Genomic DNA, 15,487 nt, shown 5'->3' with positions numbered 1-15,487 from the left:
AACCTTGTGCCCGAAATCCCTTATGCCTTGCATTTCTTATGGGCGAACCTTGTGCCCGATACCCGCCTCTTAAAAGTAAAATATCTTTCTTATACTTCTTATATCATGCAATTCTACCATTTACATATGCTTTAACAAAATCCTGCATATACTTTAATAAAATCATACTATGGAAAAACAGAAACAACGGAACTACTCATACTGCAGGTGAGAGATGCACTTACAATATCTTACTTCTTATACCATGCAATTCTACCATATGTTTTAACAAAATCATGCATATGCTTTAACAAAATCATGTTTATGGAAAAACACAGAAAACAACGGAACTACTCATACTGCAGGTGAGAGATGCACTTACAATATCTTACTTCTTATACCATGCAATTCTACCATATGCTTTAACAAAATCATGCATATGCTTTAACAAAATCATGTTTATGGAAAAACACAGAAAACAACGGAACTACTCATACTGCAGGTGAGAGATGCACTTACAATATCTTACTTCTTATACCATGCAATTCTACCATATGCTTTAACAAAATCATGCATATGCTTTAACAAAATCATGTTTATGGAAAAACACAGAAAACAACGGAACTACTCATACTGCAGGTGAGAGATGCACTTACCTTTTGCTCTAATTTCCTTACAATTCTTCCGTTAGGGAAGAAAATCTTCTCGATCTTCTCGGCGATCTTCCTATATCTACGCGTACTTCTCGCGGAGAGGAGCGTCCTTGTAGAAGAAGTTCTCCGGAAATCTTCCTTGTAATCTTAGGGGACGGACTCCTCGTTCTTCGGGTTTGGGGCGCCGAGAGGGAGGAGAAAAGAGGGCGACGGCGTTCTGGGCGAGAGGTGAGGGAAGGGTTTTCGAAGATAATCAAAACCCTCTCTCAAGCCTCCTATTTATATTAAGTGATGCCTAGACCTAATTCGCCGATAAATAAAAATTCGGTTCCTTCTTATTCGGAACAGACTGCTGGGTCGTTTGGTTATTGGAGATATTTTAGAAGTTGTATATTTCTAAAGGTTGCGGGTTCAAATCCTGCCTTGGACGTTTTTCTTCCTATTTATTTTTGCTACTTCCGCTACTCCAAAAATTCCAGAAAAATATTCTAAAATTCTAGAAAAATCATAGAATATTTCTAAAATTATTTTTGAGATTTTTCGGGCGTTACAATCTCCCATCCTTATAAAAGTTTCGTCCTCGAAACTTAGCACAACTCCTGGGTATTTTTAGCTCCTATCTTCTTCACGTTCCTGAGTTGTTTTTTCGAATTTTTGATTCCGTCAATAGCTACCTTAATTGGGTGATTGCATTAATAATTTCTTTAAAGTGAAATCTCATTTTAAATATTTGATTAATTCATCCATTTACAAACTTGAAGAATCATTTTCTTCCTTAAGTCAACTTACAAAGAACCTTACTCTATCTTTATCTTTGCAAGTTGAAGTTAACTCAGCTCTTCTCTTAGTCTTAACCTCATCTCGCTGAGATTGAGGTCATTATTCCGCTCAGTATTAGCACGTCTTCTAGCCATCTCTTTCTATTCATACATGACAAGTAATACCAAAGTAAACTTTTATTCAATTAATACTTCATTATCTTATATACGTATATATATGAACATGTCTAAGTCGAGAATTCTTCTTTTTCTATGCATAGGGGACGAATAAGGCCAAAGGTAAGGTTAATATTCTATCAAAACCTTGCATCTATTTAACATGTATAACTTAATAATCATTCTTTAGGCTAATGATAAACATGCCTACTTAAAATCATTCGCTAGGCTAATCATAATAGCTAGGTTTGACTTAAGCATCATTCTTGAGGCTAATAATCATAAGCATGTCTAACCTAAAATCATACTAATCATAAAAGAAAGTAAAGCCTAAGTATACTTTCTTACTTGGAAAGCGGCAGGACTGGTGCTGATGTGAGTGTGGCGGAAGGGCGGAACCTGCTCTGATACCATTTGTAACACCCCCCCTCTTTCTTATACTAATAGGGAGACGTTACGTACTTTAAACTTTCCTTAACTTTTACTTATTAAATAAAATAACTCAAATAACTTTTCTTTTTCTGTTTAACATGCGGAAGCAAAAGAAATAAATAACTTTTTAGACATAAAATAAATATTTATTTAATTTCTTGATCTTATTCCGCGGTTCCGTCGACACCACACATCAAACACTTTTCCAGCTGCCTCCTCTTTCCTAAAACTTTTCCTTTTATTTATCTGCAATATGAGGAATGCAAACTATAAGCAACGCTTAGTAAGTACATCATCTAACTCACAAAAACCATAGAAAACTTCGTAATAACTGATGCTATTATATGAAAGAAATGCTGGAAATGACATGAGAAAAACTTATATTATATATAAGTGAAAATAAATAAACATCCTTCTTTGGGCCCAGCGAGGTATCAATGCAGACATCTCTTATATAGGCGAACCTTGTGCCTTGAATTCCTTTTCTTATGGGCGAACCTTGTGCCCGGAATTCATTATGGGCGAACCTTGTGCCCTGGATTCCTTTCCTTGTGGGCGAACCTTGTGCCCGAAATCCCTTATGCCTTGCATTTCTTATGGGCGAACCTTGTGCCCGATACCCGCCTCTTAAAAGTAAAATACCTTTCTTATACTTCTTATATCATGCAATTCTACCATTTACATATGCTTTAACAAAATCCTGCATATACTTTAATAAAATCATACTATGGAAAAACAGAAACAACGGAACTACTCATACTGCAGGTGACTTACAATATCTTACTTCTTATACCATGCAATTCTACCATATGTTTTAACAAAATCATGCATATGCTTTAACAAAATCATGTTTATAGAAAAATACAGAAAACAACGGAACTACTCATACTGCAGGTGAGAGATGCACTTACAATATCTTACTTCTTATACCATGCAATTCTACCATATGCTTTAACAAAATCATGCATATGCTTTAACAAAATCATGTTTATGGAAAAACACAGAAAACAACGGAACTACTCATACTGCAGGTGAGAGATGCACTTACCTTTTGCTCTAATTTCCTTACAATTCTTCCGTTAGGGAAGAAAATCTTCTCGGCGATCTTCCTATATCTACGCGTACTTCTCGCGGAGAGGAGCGTCCTTGTAGAAGAAGTTCTCCGGAAATCTTCCTTGTAATCTTAGGGGACGGACTCCTCGTTCTTCGGGTTTGGGGCGCCGAGAGGGAGGAGAAAAGAGGGCGACGGCGTTCTGGGCGAGAGGTGAGGGAAGGGTTTTCGAAGATAATCAAAACCCTCTCTCAAGCCTCCTATTTATATTAAGTGATGCCTAGATCTAATTTGCCGATAAATAAAAATTCGGTTCCTTCTTATTCGGAACAGACTGTTGGGTCGTTTGGTTATTGGAGATATTTTAGAAGTTGTATATTTCTAAAGGTTGCGGGTTCAAATCTTGCCTTGGACGTTTTTCTTCCTATTTATTTTTGCTACTTCCGCTACTCCAAAAATTTCAGAAAAATATTCTAAAATTCTAGAAAAATCATAGAATATTTCTAAAATTATTTTTGAGATTTTTCGGGCGTTACACTAACTGACTCCACTCCTAATTCATCGGCTCTACCCTCACCCGCTTTGTACTCGACGAGCCTCTTGTTGTATCCGAGGAGGCTCAGTTCATTTTCCTCCACTCTTACTGTAAGATACCAGAAAATTTTGCCATGGATACGAAAAGATTCGTCTCACGAAGACGAACCAAACGAAACTTGTTTGGACAAAATCGGAGATCGTTTGACCCCTGAACCAAGCGAACCAAAAACAAGGCCGGTTAGCTACAGTATCAGTTCAGTTTGGGTTTGGTTCGATTGTGGTTTGGTTGATGCAGGGGTTGGGTTCAGTCAAGGTCAGCCGGTTTAACTTGAGTTTAACTCGGGTTCAACTGTTAGGGTTAATGGGTATTGGATATAAACCCGTTAAACTAAAAACCACCCTTTAAGAAGCTACAGGAGCCGCGACACCTGCTCCCAATCGCGATCTCGGCCTTCTTCGATCGCGCGACGCCGCCACCGCATTCTCGCCGACGCACGCACGATCGACCCCTGTTGGTGCCATCGACGCCGGAGTTGGAAGCTAGAGGATCGCCGGTGACCTAGGATCGGATTTGTGGTTTCGATTTCCGGCGAAGCAGCTTGATTCGTCGCGTGTGGGGGGCGGTGATGGCGGCGACAGATCGCGGAAGGGAATGCCGAGAGGTAAGGGAGAAGCAAGCTAGGGTTCTGTTGTTCAGTTCTTGAGTTGGATGACTTCTCATTTGCTTGGATCTTGATGGTTTCATTCTTCCACAGTTCGGTAAGGTGGGGTTGCCGATCGGTGCTTGAGGAAGCCGAATAGGTAAGGGTTGGTTTAGATTTTGATGTGTGATCGATTTTGTAGTCTAGATACGTTGATGTCTCTGGATTTTCAGATTTCCCTTTTCGTTGCTTGGTTTCCATCGAGAGGGGATTGGATTCTTGGTTCGGTTGGAGCTTGGTTTCTTCCCTTCACTGCCGACACGGGACGATCTAACCTTGGTTTGCTGTTTTCTCCGCCAAGCCGAGAGATTGAGCTGGCCGACGCTGCTGTGATTCCTTGTTTGGTTAATTGCTGGTCGACGCTACGGTGAGCTAGGGCATTCTATAAGAATCAGTAAGTAGCATGGTTAAATTATGTTACCCTGGGATTTGGAATGTTGATTCTCGATTTTTAGATAGGATTCACAGCTTCTTAATTGGATCGGTGGAGTTGTTGGTGGTTGGCAGCTAGGAGGAAGGAAATAATTGGAAACAACCGGATCTAGAGATTGGTGTGGACCAGCAGTAAGGTAAGGGTGTTGTATTGTTTTAATAGGTTAATGATTAGGAATGAAATTGCTAGAAGTATGGATTATGGATTAGGTTAATTTTGATTACAGTAAAATTAACCTTAAGGTTGGTGAGGACCATGCGATGGTTGGTAAATATTATTCATTTTTACAGGACCTTGAGTGATTGCGGATAGTTGGATTTCTTTACGAGTATACGCATCCTATCTTGACAGGCGGGTACCTTGATTTATCTTTTATAGATATGTCTTTATTGATATGTGTATTACATGCTATCAGTAATTTATGATCCTGTTCGTATCTATCCCACTTGATACCATGATCTGCTTTCTATACCAGTTATTAGTGCTATTTGATAGTATTGGATACTTACTCATATTGTGGATATCAGTAGTCATTTATCTTGCTATCATCTGATACCTTTGCCATGTTTAGCTATCTGATACTTATGGATTTTTGACACCACCTGATACATGTTCATATGCTTTAGTCTGGTTTATCTTACTCTGTATCGGTGTTTATACTAGACATGAGACCTGATATATTCCTGATTATGGGGGTATATGACATGGACTGGTAGATGGATAGGTGGTGCATGGATCATACTGATGGATATGCATTTGGATATATGCTGCATGGACTAGTGTCATACATCATGCTTGCATATATTGCATAACTGACGTGCGGGATTCCATTGTTGTTGAGTCCGGCGTCAGTTACATGCGGGCTACCAATCAAAGGGTGTGTGTAATTGCATGTCTTGTGATCATCTGCTCCTGCTCCTATTTTAGTCGAGTCGCTCCTATTATAGTTGTAGCACAGTTCGAGCCCGTCACTCGTATATGATTTACACACACACTCCACTCATGGGTTAGTGGAAACCTTTAGGTTGGTGCATACTTGCCCTGACAGGAGCTCCGCTAGGCCACCCAGGATAGTGGTTTCGTAGCGTGGTAGCATACAGGGATCCCTCCTCTGTCATTGTGACCAGGAGATGAGAGCTTGCTCGCCCACTTATGATTTGGGTACCAGGATAGGTGTACACCTTGAGGACATCCTGTCCACTCGGTCACGCAGGAGCGGTGACGGCAGAGTGCACAGAGGTCACAGCCCTACCCACTCGACTTCACCACTGCGGATGAGTACTCTGACGGGTTTTGGCTCCCACGCGACCTCACCGCTAGAGGGGCGACTGATCTGACTGGCGTCAGGGGTGACCAGAACATGCATTGCATCATGTGCATACTGCACTATTGCATTTGTTTGTGATTGCTGCACTTGTTTGATGCACTTGGATGACATGCATGCACAGGATACCTATGTGTTGGTTTGGGGATTTCACCTTCACCTTACTACTTGTTTATCAGACTCTGGTATGTACAGATCTACTGTTATTCAGTTTCCAGCCTTATTTATCTTTCAGTAGACTGTACAACATGATATTACTGTTGATAGTTTTATACACATATCTGCTAGATACCCGCTGAGTTTCTTTTGGAACTCATCCCGTTACCTGTATCTGTTTCAGGTTGATGCCGTCTGGAGAGCTGCACTGCTAGTCCCGAACCTTGGTGTTTTGGTTTATTTACTTTACTGCATTCGTGTATTCGGACTTATTAGACTTCTTGTCATGTTTTCCATTTTGGTATCTGTTTTTCCGCTGAGTCGACATTTGTTTTCCATAATCGAGTTGTTTATCAGATTCTGACGGATTTGATATACATGCGGGGTTGTGATACTATAGTAGGATGTGTTAAGTGACCGTGTGAGTCACATTTATTTCTATTTTACTTGTATAAATTCATAGCATGTTATGGATTGACCGTGTGGGCCTTATATATGTGTATGTATTCAGGGAAAGTCCATTGTTACAGGGGAGATGCTACCGAAATTTCTCGGAAAGTCGTCTCCCGGGGCGTAACACTTACTCCTCCATCTCCACTGTTGCAGTTGGCTCCACACTCTCAACTCTCGAACTATGCCTAAATCCTACGCTCGCTCTACACCAGGGTCACCTCCTCTACATCGTCCTTTACATCCTCATCGCTCTTGCTTCCATCATTTCCGCCTCACCTTTCTTTCGAAAGTAGTCTTTTGTAGCAACATCTGACGTTGGCCAACCGCGGTTCCTGCCATGGAACTCGACAATATCGTCACTCCTCGTTCTCCGCTTGGGACTGAGAGAAGTGGTTCCCACCTTCTCCTCCCAATTTTGATTTTTTTGATCGTAAAAAGGCAGGGATCGAGGTAAGGAATCGTCGCTACCGAAAACAAAATTAACGATCGAATTTTCAACTAATCAGTTGCTATAATTGCAATTAGCAATCGATTGATGATCGAAGTTGCTATCGACATTTAGGGATAGAATATTAATTCTATTGCTAATTTTAGATAAAATTTTGATAGAATTTTTTTTATTTACTAGATTTAAATTATGTTTACATATTTACATCCAAACATTCACCATCCATGATACATATTCAACATTTACTATACATTACAAACATCCACGGTACATTCATGTTTATGTTACAAATATCCATGAAATATTTTACATTTACAAACTATACTACATTCAATATTCACAAGCTACATTCACAAACACATTCATTTATCAATAAAGCATTAATATTTAAAACATCAAACATGATTCAAAAATAAAAAAATATTATAGCAACATAAAAACATCGTACATCGTGTTGGGATTACAATCACAATCAAAATTCCACGTTAAAAATATATGAAAAAATCATGAGTTTATAAGATGTAAGATATCTTCATTAGTATAAGACCTTTTAGGTAAAATTAAAAAATAAAATTATGAGGACTTAGATCAAAAGTAGACAATATTATATTATTGTAGAGATATGTTGATTTCATCAATTCTAACAATTGGTATCAAAGTCATGGTCTATGTGGAATCATATGGAGAACCTCAAGAAAAATATAGTGCCCCCAAATGCGGTAGAAAGAAGTGGCCTCGATTGAAGTATGATGCTCTTTCTTTTGAGAGGAGGATTGTTGGATTATAATCCAAGTCTTACATTATAAATACATAGAGAAGATTATGTGTTTATAAGATAAAATATATCTATATTGATATAAGGCCTTTTGATAAAGTCTAAAAATAAATAATATAATCAAAGTTGTATATAATATCAAAATTAAGAGAATCATTTTTCATATCTTATGAGTGATAAAAAAATCTATCAAATTCTTCAACTTCATCAAAATATTCATCAGTGATAAATTTATTTTCTAATATATTATACATCCAAACTTTATTTATATATATTATAATATGAAAAAAATAAATTTATAACATTATTAAGCATGTAAAAATAAACATGCATATTGTTAAAATTTAAAAATTTAATTAAATCATTAGAACCTACAATAAGTTATATTTAAACCATCAAAGCACAATGTTTTTTTTTTGTGGACATGGAATGTTATCGTTTCACACATTATCAATTCCTTAGACACTTTTACACCCTATTTATATGTTTAATTTGTTAGTCCAATAAATCATAGTTAACATTAACCCTATTTATGGTTACTTTTTTTTCATTTCATTTTCAAATAATATCATCTTTGTCATTCTTTACTTGTTTGTCATTATATGTTTGTTATGACATTCATTGATGAATATAGTTCATGCATTAAAATTGTACGAGAAATAATTGTGAAAATTATCAACTAAATTAATGTCATTAACACCTATTGACACTCAAATATGGTAGCAACTCGTTTAACTCAACCATTGATACCTTGGCTTGGAACAAGATTTTGAAACTTGAGTTGTGCTAGACTCCGATATAATATACTTAATATACTCAAGTGATAGGTTATGAAATCCATCTTCACAAAGTTTTGATAGCATAAACATCCAAAAAAAAATTTTTTAAAATAAACTTACTACTAAATTGAGCAAAAACTTGTACTTGTGTGTCAAATGAAAACCTTAAGGTTTGAATTTGCCTTCCTAAGCAGATTCTCAAGTCAAAATCAAAATTATCAACTCCAATTGCAATAACCTCTTGCAACACAAAAACATAGGATTTAAAAAATAAAGATAGAATTTAAAACACAAACTAAGCGAACCATATGTAAACCCTAACCAAGAACTAAAATAATGGTTCCTAGTGGCTGACTAAGCTCGCTGTTAGGCTGGGGGCTTAGCTCGTGACTGAGAGCACTAGCTAAAAAAAAGGCAGCATTCTGCGACGAAATTTACGACGAATTTTGTCAAAAAATTCGCATCGCAAAAAGATTTCCAACGAAATTTGCGACGAAAAATTTTTGTTGCTATCAAATCGTCGCCAAACTTCTGCGACGAAAAATTGATGTTTGTCGCAAATATTTGCGACGAAAAACTAAATTCGTCGCAGAATTCGTCGCCAATTGGCGACGAAATTAATTCGTCGCCAAATGGCGACGAATCGTGGCGACGAATCGGTTTCGTCGCCAATTGGCGATGAATAAATTTATTCGTCGCCAATTGGCGACGAATTATGTGTTCGTCGCCAAATGGCGACGAATCATTGTTCGTCGCATTTTGGCGACGAACACCTATTTCATCGCCAATTGGTGACGAATTTTTATTCGTCGCCAATTGGCGACGAATTACTATTCGTCGCCATTTGGCGACGAACACATAATTCGTCGCCAATTGGCGACGAATTCTGCGACGAATTTAGTTTTCGTCGCAAATAATCGATAAACAGTAAGTTACGATGTAATTGCGACGATCACTGTTTCGTCGTAAAATTCGTCGCCAATTGGCGACGAATTTGATTTTCGTCGCAAATTTCGTTGCAAAATTAAAAAAAATAAACAACAACAATTTATTTTTTTAATATTCCTGTAATACATATAATATCGATCCAATCGGATCGATTTACAAATACATTTAACCTGTAACAATCAACCATATCAAATCTATAACAATCCAAACAATCCACATAACATTCAAACAAGTATATCAAATCCATAACCATCCATACAATCCAAACATCATAAACAATCCAAACATCATATACAAACTCCATAACAATCCATACAATCCAAACATCAGATACAAACTCCATAACAAGTCAAACAATATCCATAAACAATCCATACAAAGTACTGGTCCACCGAGAAATCCATACAAAGTCAAAGTAACAACGCGCATCATCAAAATCCAACAAATCCATACAAAGTCTAAACAAATCAGATGAGATATGAATAAAAGATAGGAAGAAGATCATCGTGGTCCCCCAGAAACTCTGCTGGATTCTTCGTCACTATCTTTTATTCGCCTGCATACAAAAATAAAAACAGAGATAAAGTAATATCATTCAGATGCAATAAAAACTAAAACCTATAAATTAAATATGTAAAGAATTACCTTTTTTTTTGGATTTGTTTAAAAAAACCACCTGTTAAAAAAAATTAAATAGTATTAGTAACAAAATGTTAAAAAAATTCCTATTAAATAGTATTAGTAACAATTTAGGGTTTAGGGTTTAGAGTTTAGAGTTTAGGATTTAGGATTTATCTGGCAGGCCATTACTTGATCTATTTAACTACAGTGATCGGAAGTTACATGACATTTTTTATTCCAAAATAAAAAATGCCTTGTAATTCCGATCACTATATTTAAATAGAAAAGGTGGTAATCATGGACACCTCTAAGTAGGACCTGCACAATCAAATTTACAAATTTAGAGTTTAGGGTTTAGGGTTTAGGGTTTAGGATTTAGTGGTTTATGGTTTAGGGTTTAGGTTTTAGGGTTTAGGGTTTAGGGTTTAGGGTTTAGGGTTTAGGGTTTAGGGTTTAGGTTTTATAGGGTTTAAGATTTAGGGTTTAGTGGGAATTTAGTTTTTGGATTTAGGGTTTAAGATTACGATTTAGGATTTAGGTTTATGGTTTAGGTTTTCAGGTTTAAAGTTAAACAAATTTAAGGGTTTAACATTTTAAAGTTTACGGTTTACGATTTATGATTTGAGAGTTGTGGATTTAGAGAGATAAAAACCATATTAAAAGACATACAAAACATATCATAATTAAACTCTATAACAATCATAAAATATATAAGACAATCATGGTAAATGCTTTTAACAATAACAAAATTAAACTTACAGATTTGGCAGGTCATTACTTGATCTATTTAACTACAGCGATAGAAAATTACATGACATTTTTTTCCTTAGCAAAATAAAAAATATCATGTAACTCCTATCGCTATAGTTAAATAGAAAATGTAGTAATCATGTTTATATATCAATTAACAATAACAAAATTATACTTACAACAGGTGAAAGCAGAAGTATACGTAGGACCGCGTGCCCTCAAAGCAGGAGTATGCTGGAATTCACGAAACGTGTAAACCTGCAAAAACAATATTCAAAAATTAATCAACACTAAATTCACATCATGTATCTTAAAAATTATGTAATATTTATACAACACACTAAACTAAATTAACATCATGTATCCTACACCAATGCAAGCACCGGCCAGGCCCCGCCAGCACCTCCCCGCGCCGACCGGTGCCTCCCCGCGCCCGGACAGCACCTCCCCGCGCCCGGACAGCACCTCCCCGCGCCGGCCAGCACCTCCCCGCGCCGACCAGCGCCTACCGCGCCCGCGCCCTCCCCGGCCGGGCAGCACCTCCCCGCGCCGACCGGCGCCTCCCCGCGCACGCCAGCGCCTCCCTGCGCCGGCCAGCACCTCCCCGCGCCGGCCACCACCTCCCCGCGCGACCGGCGCCAGCGCCTCCCCGCGGCCGGCCAGCACCTCCCCGCGCCGGCCACCACCTCCCTGCGCCGACCGGCGCCTCCCGCGGCCGGCCAGCACGTCCCCGCGCCGACCGGCGCCTCCCCGCGCCCGGCCAGCACCACCTGGAGCCGGCCGCCACCTCCCCGCGCCGATCGCCGGCGGCTCGCGCCCGGCCACGGCCAAGCAGGGGCCGCCAGCGGCCGCCAGCGCACCGGCGGCGTCCCGCGCCCGGCCAGGGCCAAGCAGGGGCCGACAGCGGCCGCCAGCGGCCGGCCGCGCACCGGCGGCGGCCCGCGCCCGGCTAGGTGCACTCCGGCGGCGAAACCGAACCCACAACGAAAAATAAACGAGGAAGAAGGGAGGACGATGCTTACCCGTCGTTTCCGGCGAGATCCAGAGGCCAAATCGTGGGTTTTCCGACGAGATCCGGCGAGATCCGAGCGCAGTCGGCGAAGTCGGCGAAGAGGAGAGGAAAGAAATCGCGAGCGCGTAAAGGAAAAGAACCGGATCTAGGGTTTAATAAGTGATTTGCGACGAAACATTTTCGTCGCAAAATTCGTCGCCAAATTGGCGACGAATAAGGTCTTTCGTCCCCGATTCGGCGACAAAAATTAGCATTCGTCGCCAAATTGGCGACGAATTCGGTGTTCGTCGTCGAATTTTGGCGCGGAACAATATCTTTGGCTAAAATTTGGCGACGAACACGTAATTCGTCGCCCATTTGGCGACGAACAGGGTTTTTCATCGCCAAATTGGCGACGAACCAGAACTTCGTCGCCAATTTGGCGACGAATTTCTTTTTCATCGCCAATTTGGCGACGAAACAGCCTGTTCGTCGCCAAATTGGCGACGAATTACGTGTTCGTCGCAATATTTCAGCGCCATTTGAGGATACTGTCTTTTTTTGCAACGATTTCATTTTTCGTCGCCAAATTGCGACGAATTATTTATTCGTTGCAAATTTTGCGACGAATTCGGCGACGAATTATTTTTTGCGACGAATTTGGCGACGAATTATTTTAGTTGCTAAATCGGCAACTAATACTCTTTTCGTCCCAAATTTTGTTGCAGATTTGCGACGAAAATAAATTTCGTCCCAAAATTCGTTGCCAATTGGCGACGAATATATTTCGTCCCAAAAATTCATCGCAAATTGGCTATTTTTTTGTAGTGATTAATATTTCGATCGTTAAATTAATTAATTTAATTAACGAAGAAATTAAATTTTATCATTAATTCCGTCTTTGTTCGAGTATTTTCTTCCCGTGCGCATCCAACATCACCTCTCGCCTGCCGTCCCAAGACGAAGAAGATATCTGAAAGGTTAAGAATAATAATTTCTTCAATACTCTTGAACTTTTTGATATATATTTTACTTATTCAAAAAATAAATAAGTCTATTCCAGTCTAACTCAATTGTATTCAAATTCATTTATTAAAATTTTTATTGAGCTTAAGTCAACCTCAAATTTGTTCATAAAATTTTTTAATTGAACTCGACTATTTATTCTTATAATTTATATTAATTTTTTATATATTCATAAAATATATATATATATTTTTTACTTTTTAATATATTATGAATACTAAATTTGAAAAGAATATACAATTTTTTCAAAATTATTCATGAATATTTTTATATATACTATTTTTAAAAATAATTTTATTTATAAATTATTCACAAATATTAATGAACCAAACTCACTAATGTACAAGTTTATTTATTTCCAAACACTAAACTTGTTTACGAACATCCAATTCATTTACGGCTCTACATCTATCTAAGGGATCAACAACAACAACCAAGTCTTATCCCACTAAGTGGGATCGGCTATATGGATCCTTTTATGCCATTGAGCTCTATCTCCTATTATATCATCATTTATATTTAAATAAATTTTATCTTGTTTTATTGTTGCTAACCAAGTCTTTTTTGGTCTACCTCACCCTCGTTTGATATGCGTATTTGTCATAGTTTCACACCGCCTAACTGGAACATTTATCGGTCGTCTAAGTACATGTCTGTACCACCTTAAACGTGTCTCACGGAGTTTTTCCTCAATAGATGCAACTCCAACTTTCTCTCTAATGCTCTCATTTCTTATTCTGTCATTCTTCGTATGTCCACACATTCATCTTAGCATCCTCATCTCCGCAACTCTCATCTTTTGCTCATGTGCTCGAGTCATAGCCCAACATTCAGCGTCATATAACATGGCAGGTCTAACTGTCGTTTTATAGAGCTTTCCTTTAAGTTTTAGAGGCACTTTACGATCACATAAAATACCTGATGCTCTCCTCCACTTCAACCATCCTGTTTGTATTCTATGTAAGACATCTCTCTCAATTCCTCCATCGGCTTGCAAAAATGATCCTAAATATTTAAAACTCTCAGTTCCAGACAACTCATCATCTCCTATTTTAATACTTGTCTCATTACGTTCAATATTGCTAAACTTAAATTCCATATATTCTGTCTTTACTCTACTAAGCCTAAAACCTTTCTCTTCTAGTGTTTCTCGCCAAAATTCTAATTTAGCATTTACTCCCTCACGTGTCTCATCTACCAATACAATATCATCTGCAAACAACATGCACCATGGTACGGTATCTTGAATGTGTCCAGTAAGTTCATCCATGATTAGTGTAAAAAGATAAGGACTTAGAGCTGACCCTTGATGTAACCCTATCTTTATTGGAAATGATTCAGTTAATCCGCCTGAAGTCTTCACTCTAGTCGTTACTTCCTCATACATATCCTTAATTAGCTCAATATATACTACGCTAACATCCCTCTTTTCTAGAATCCTCCATATAATTTCCCTTGGGACTCTATCATAAGCTTTTTCTAAATCAACAAATATCATATGTAGATCTTACTTTTGCCCCCGATACTTTTCAATTAGTTGTCTGAGAAGATGTATAGCTTCTATTGTCGACCTACCAGACATAAACCTAAATTGATTTTTGGTGACCATAGTCTCTTTCCTTAATCGTTTTTCTATTACTCTTTCCAAAGTTTCATGGTATGACTCATTAATTTAATGCCCCTATAATTTGCACAATTTTGTACGTCCCCCTTATTCTTATATAAGGAAATTAGAGTACTTACTCTCCATTGATCTGACATTTTCTTTGTTTTCAATATCATGTTAAATAATTTTGTAAGTCATTCAATACCTTGTTTCCCTAGGCACTTCCATACCTCTATCGGGATATCATCTGGTCCAACGGCTTTTCCATTTTTCATTCCGTTTAAAGCTTGTTCTACTTCTGAAATTTGAATTCTACGGTAAAAATTTAAATTTCTATACTTATTTGACCTGCTTAAATTACCTAAGTTAAGTTAATCACCTACACCTTCATTAAAAAGTTGATGAAAATACATCTTCCACCGCTCGTTTATTTCTCCATTATTTACTAATACCCTATTGCATTCATCTTTAATACATCTTATTTGGCTAATATCTTTTGTCTTCCTCTCTCTCACTTTAGCTATTTTATAAATGTCTTTTTCTCCTTCTTTTGTATCCAATTTTCGATATAACTGCTCAAAAGTTGTATTTTTAGCTTCATTCACTATTTTTTTAGCCTCTTTCTTAGCTAATGTATATTTTTTTAAATTTTCTTCATTCTTGCAAATATATAATTTCTTATAGGCTATTCGTTTTTCCTTCACTTTTTCCTGTACTTTCTCATTCCACCACCAAGATTCTTTACTTGGTGGTACATGCCCCTTTGACTCGCCGAGTATACTCTTGGCTATTATTTTCAACTTTGATACTATTTTATCTCATGTCGTAGTAGGGTCACCGTATACTTCACCTAATACTTGTCCTTCTACCTTCTCCTTAATTATGTTTT

This window comes from Curcuma longa, chromosome 7 (genome assembly GCF_044706935.1).
Source record: "Curcuma longa cultivar G26 ecotype Majalengka, Jawa Barat chromosome 7, ITB_CL_G26_1.1, whole genome shotgun sequence".
NCBI classification, from domain to species: domain Eukaryota; kingdom Viridiplantae; phylum Streptophyta; class Magnoliopsida; order Zingiberales; family Zingiberaceae; genus Curcuma; species Curcuma longa.
This window is presented reverse-complemented; position numbering follows the sequence as displayed.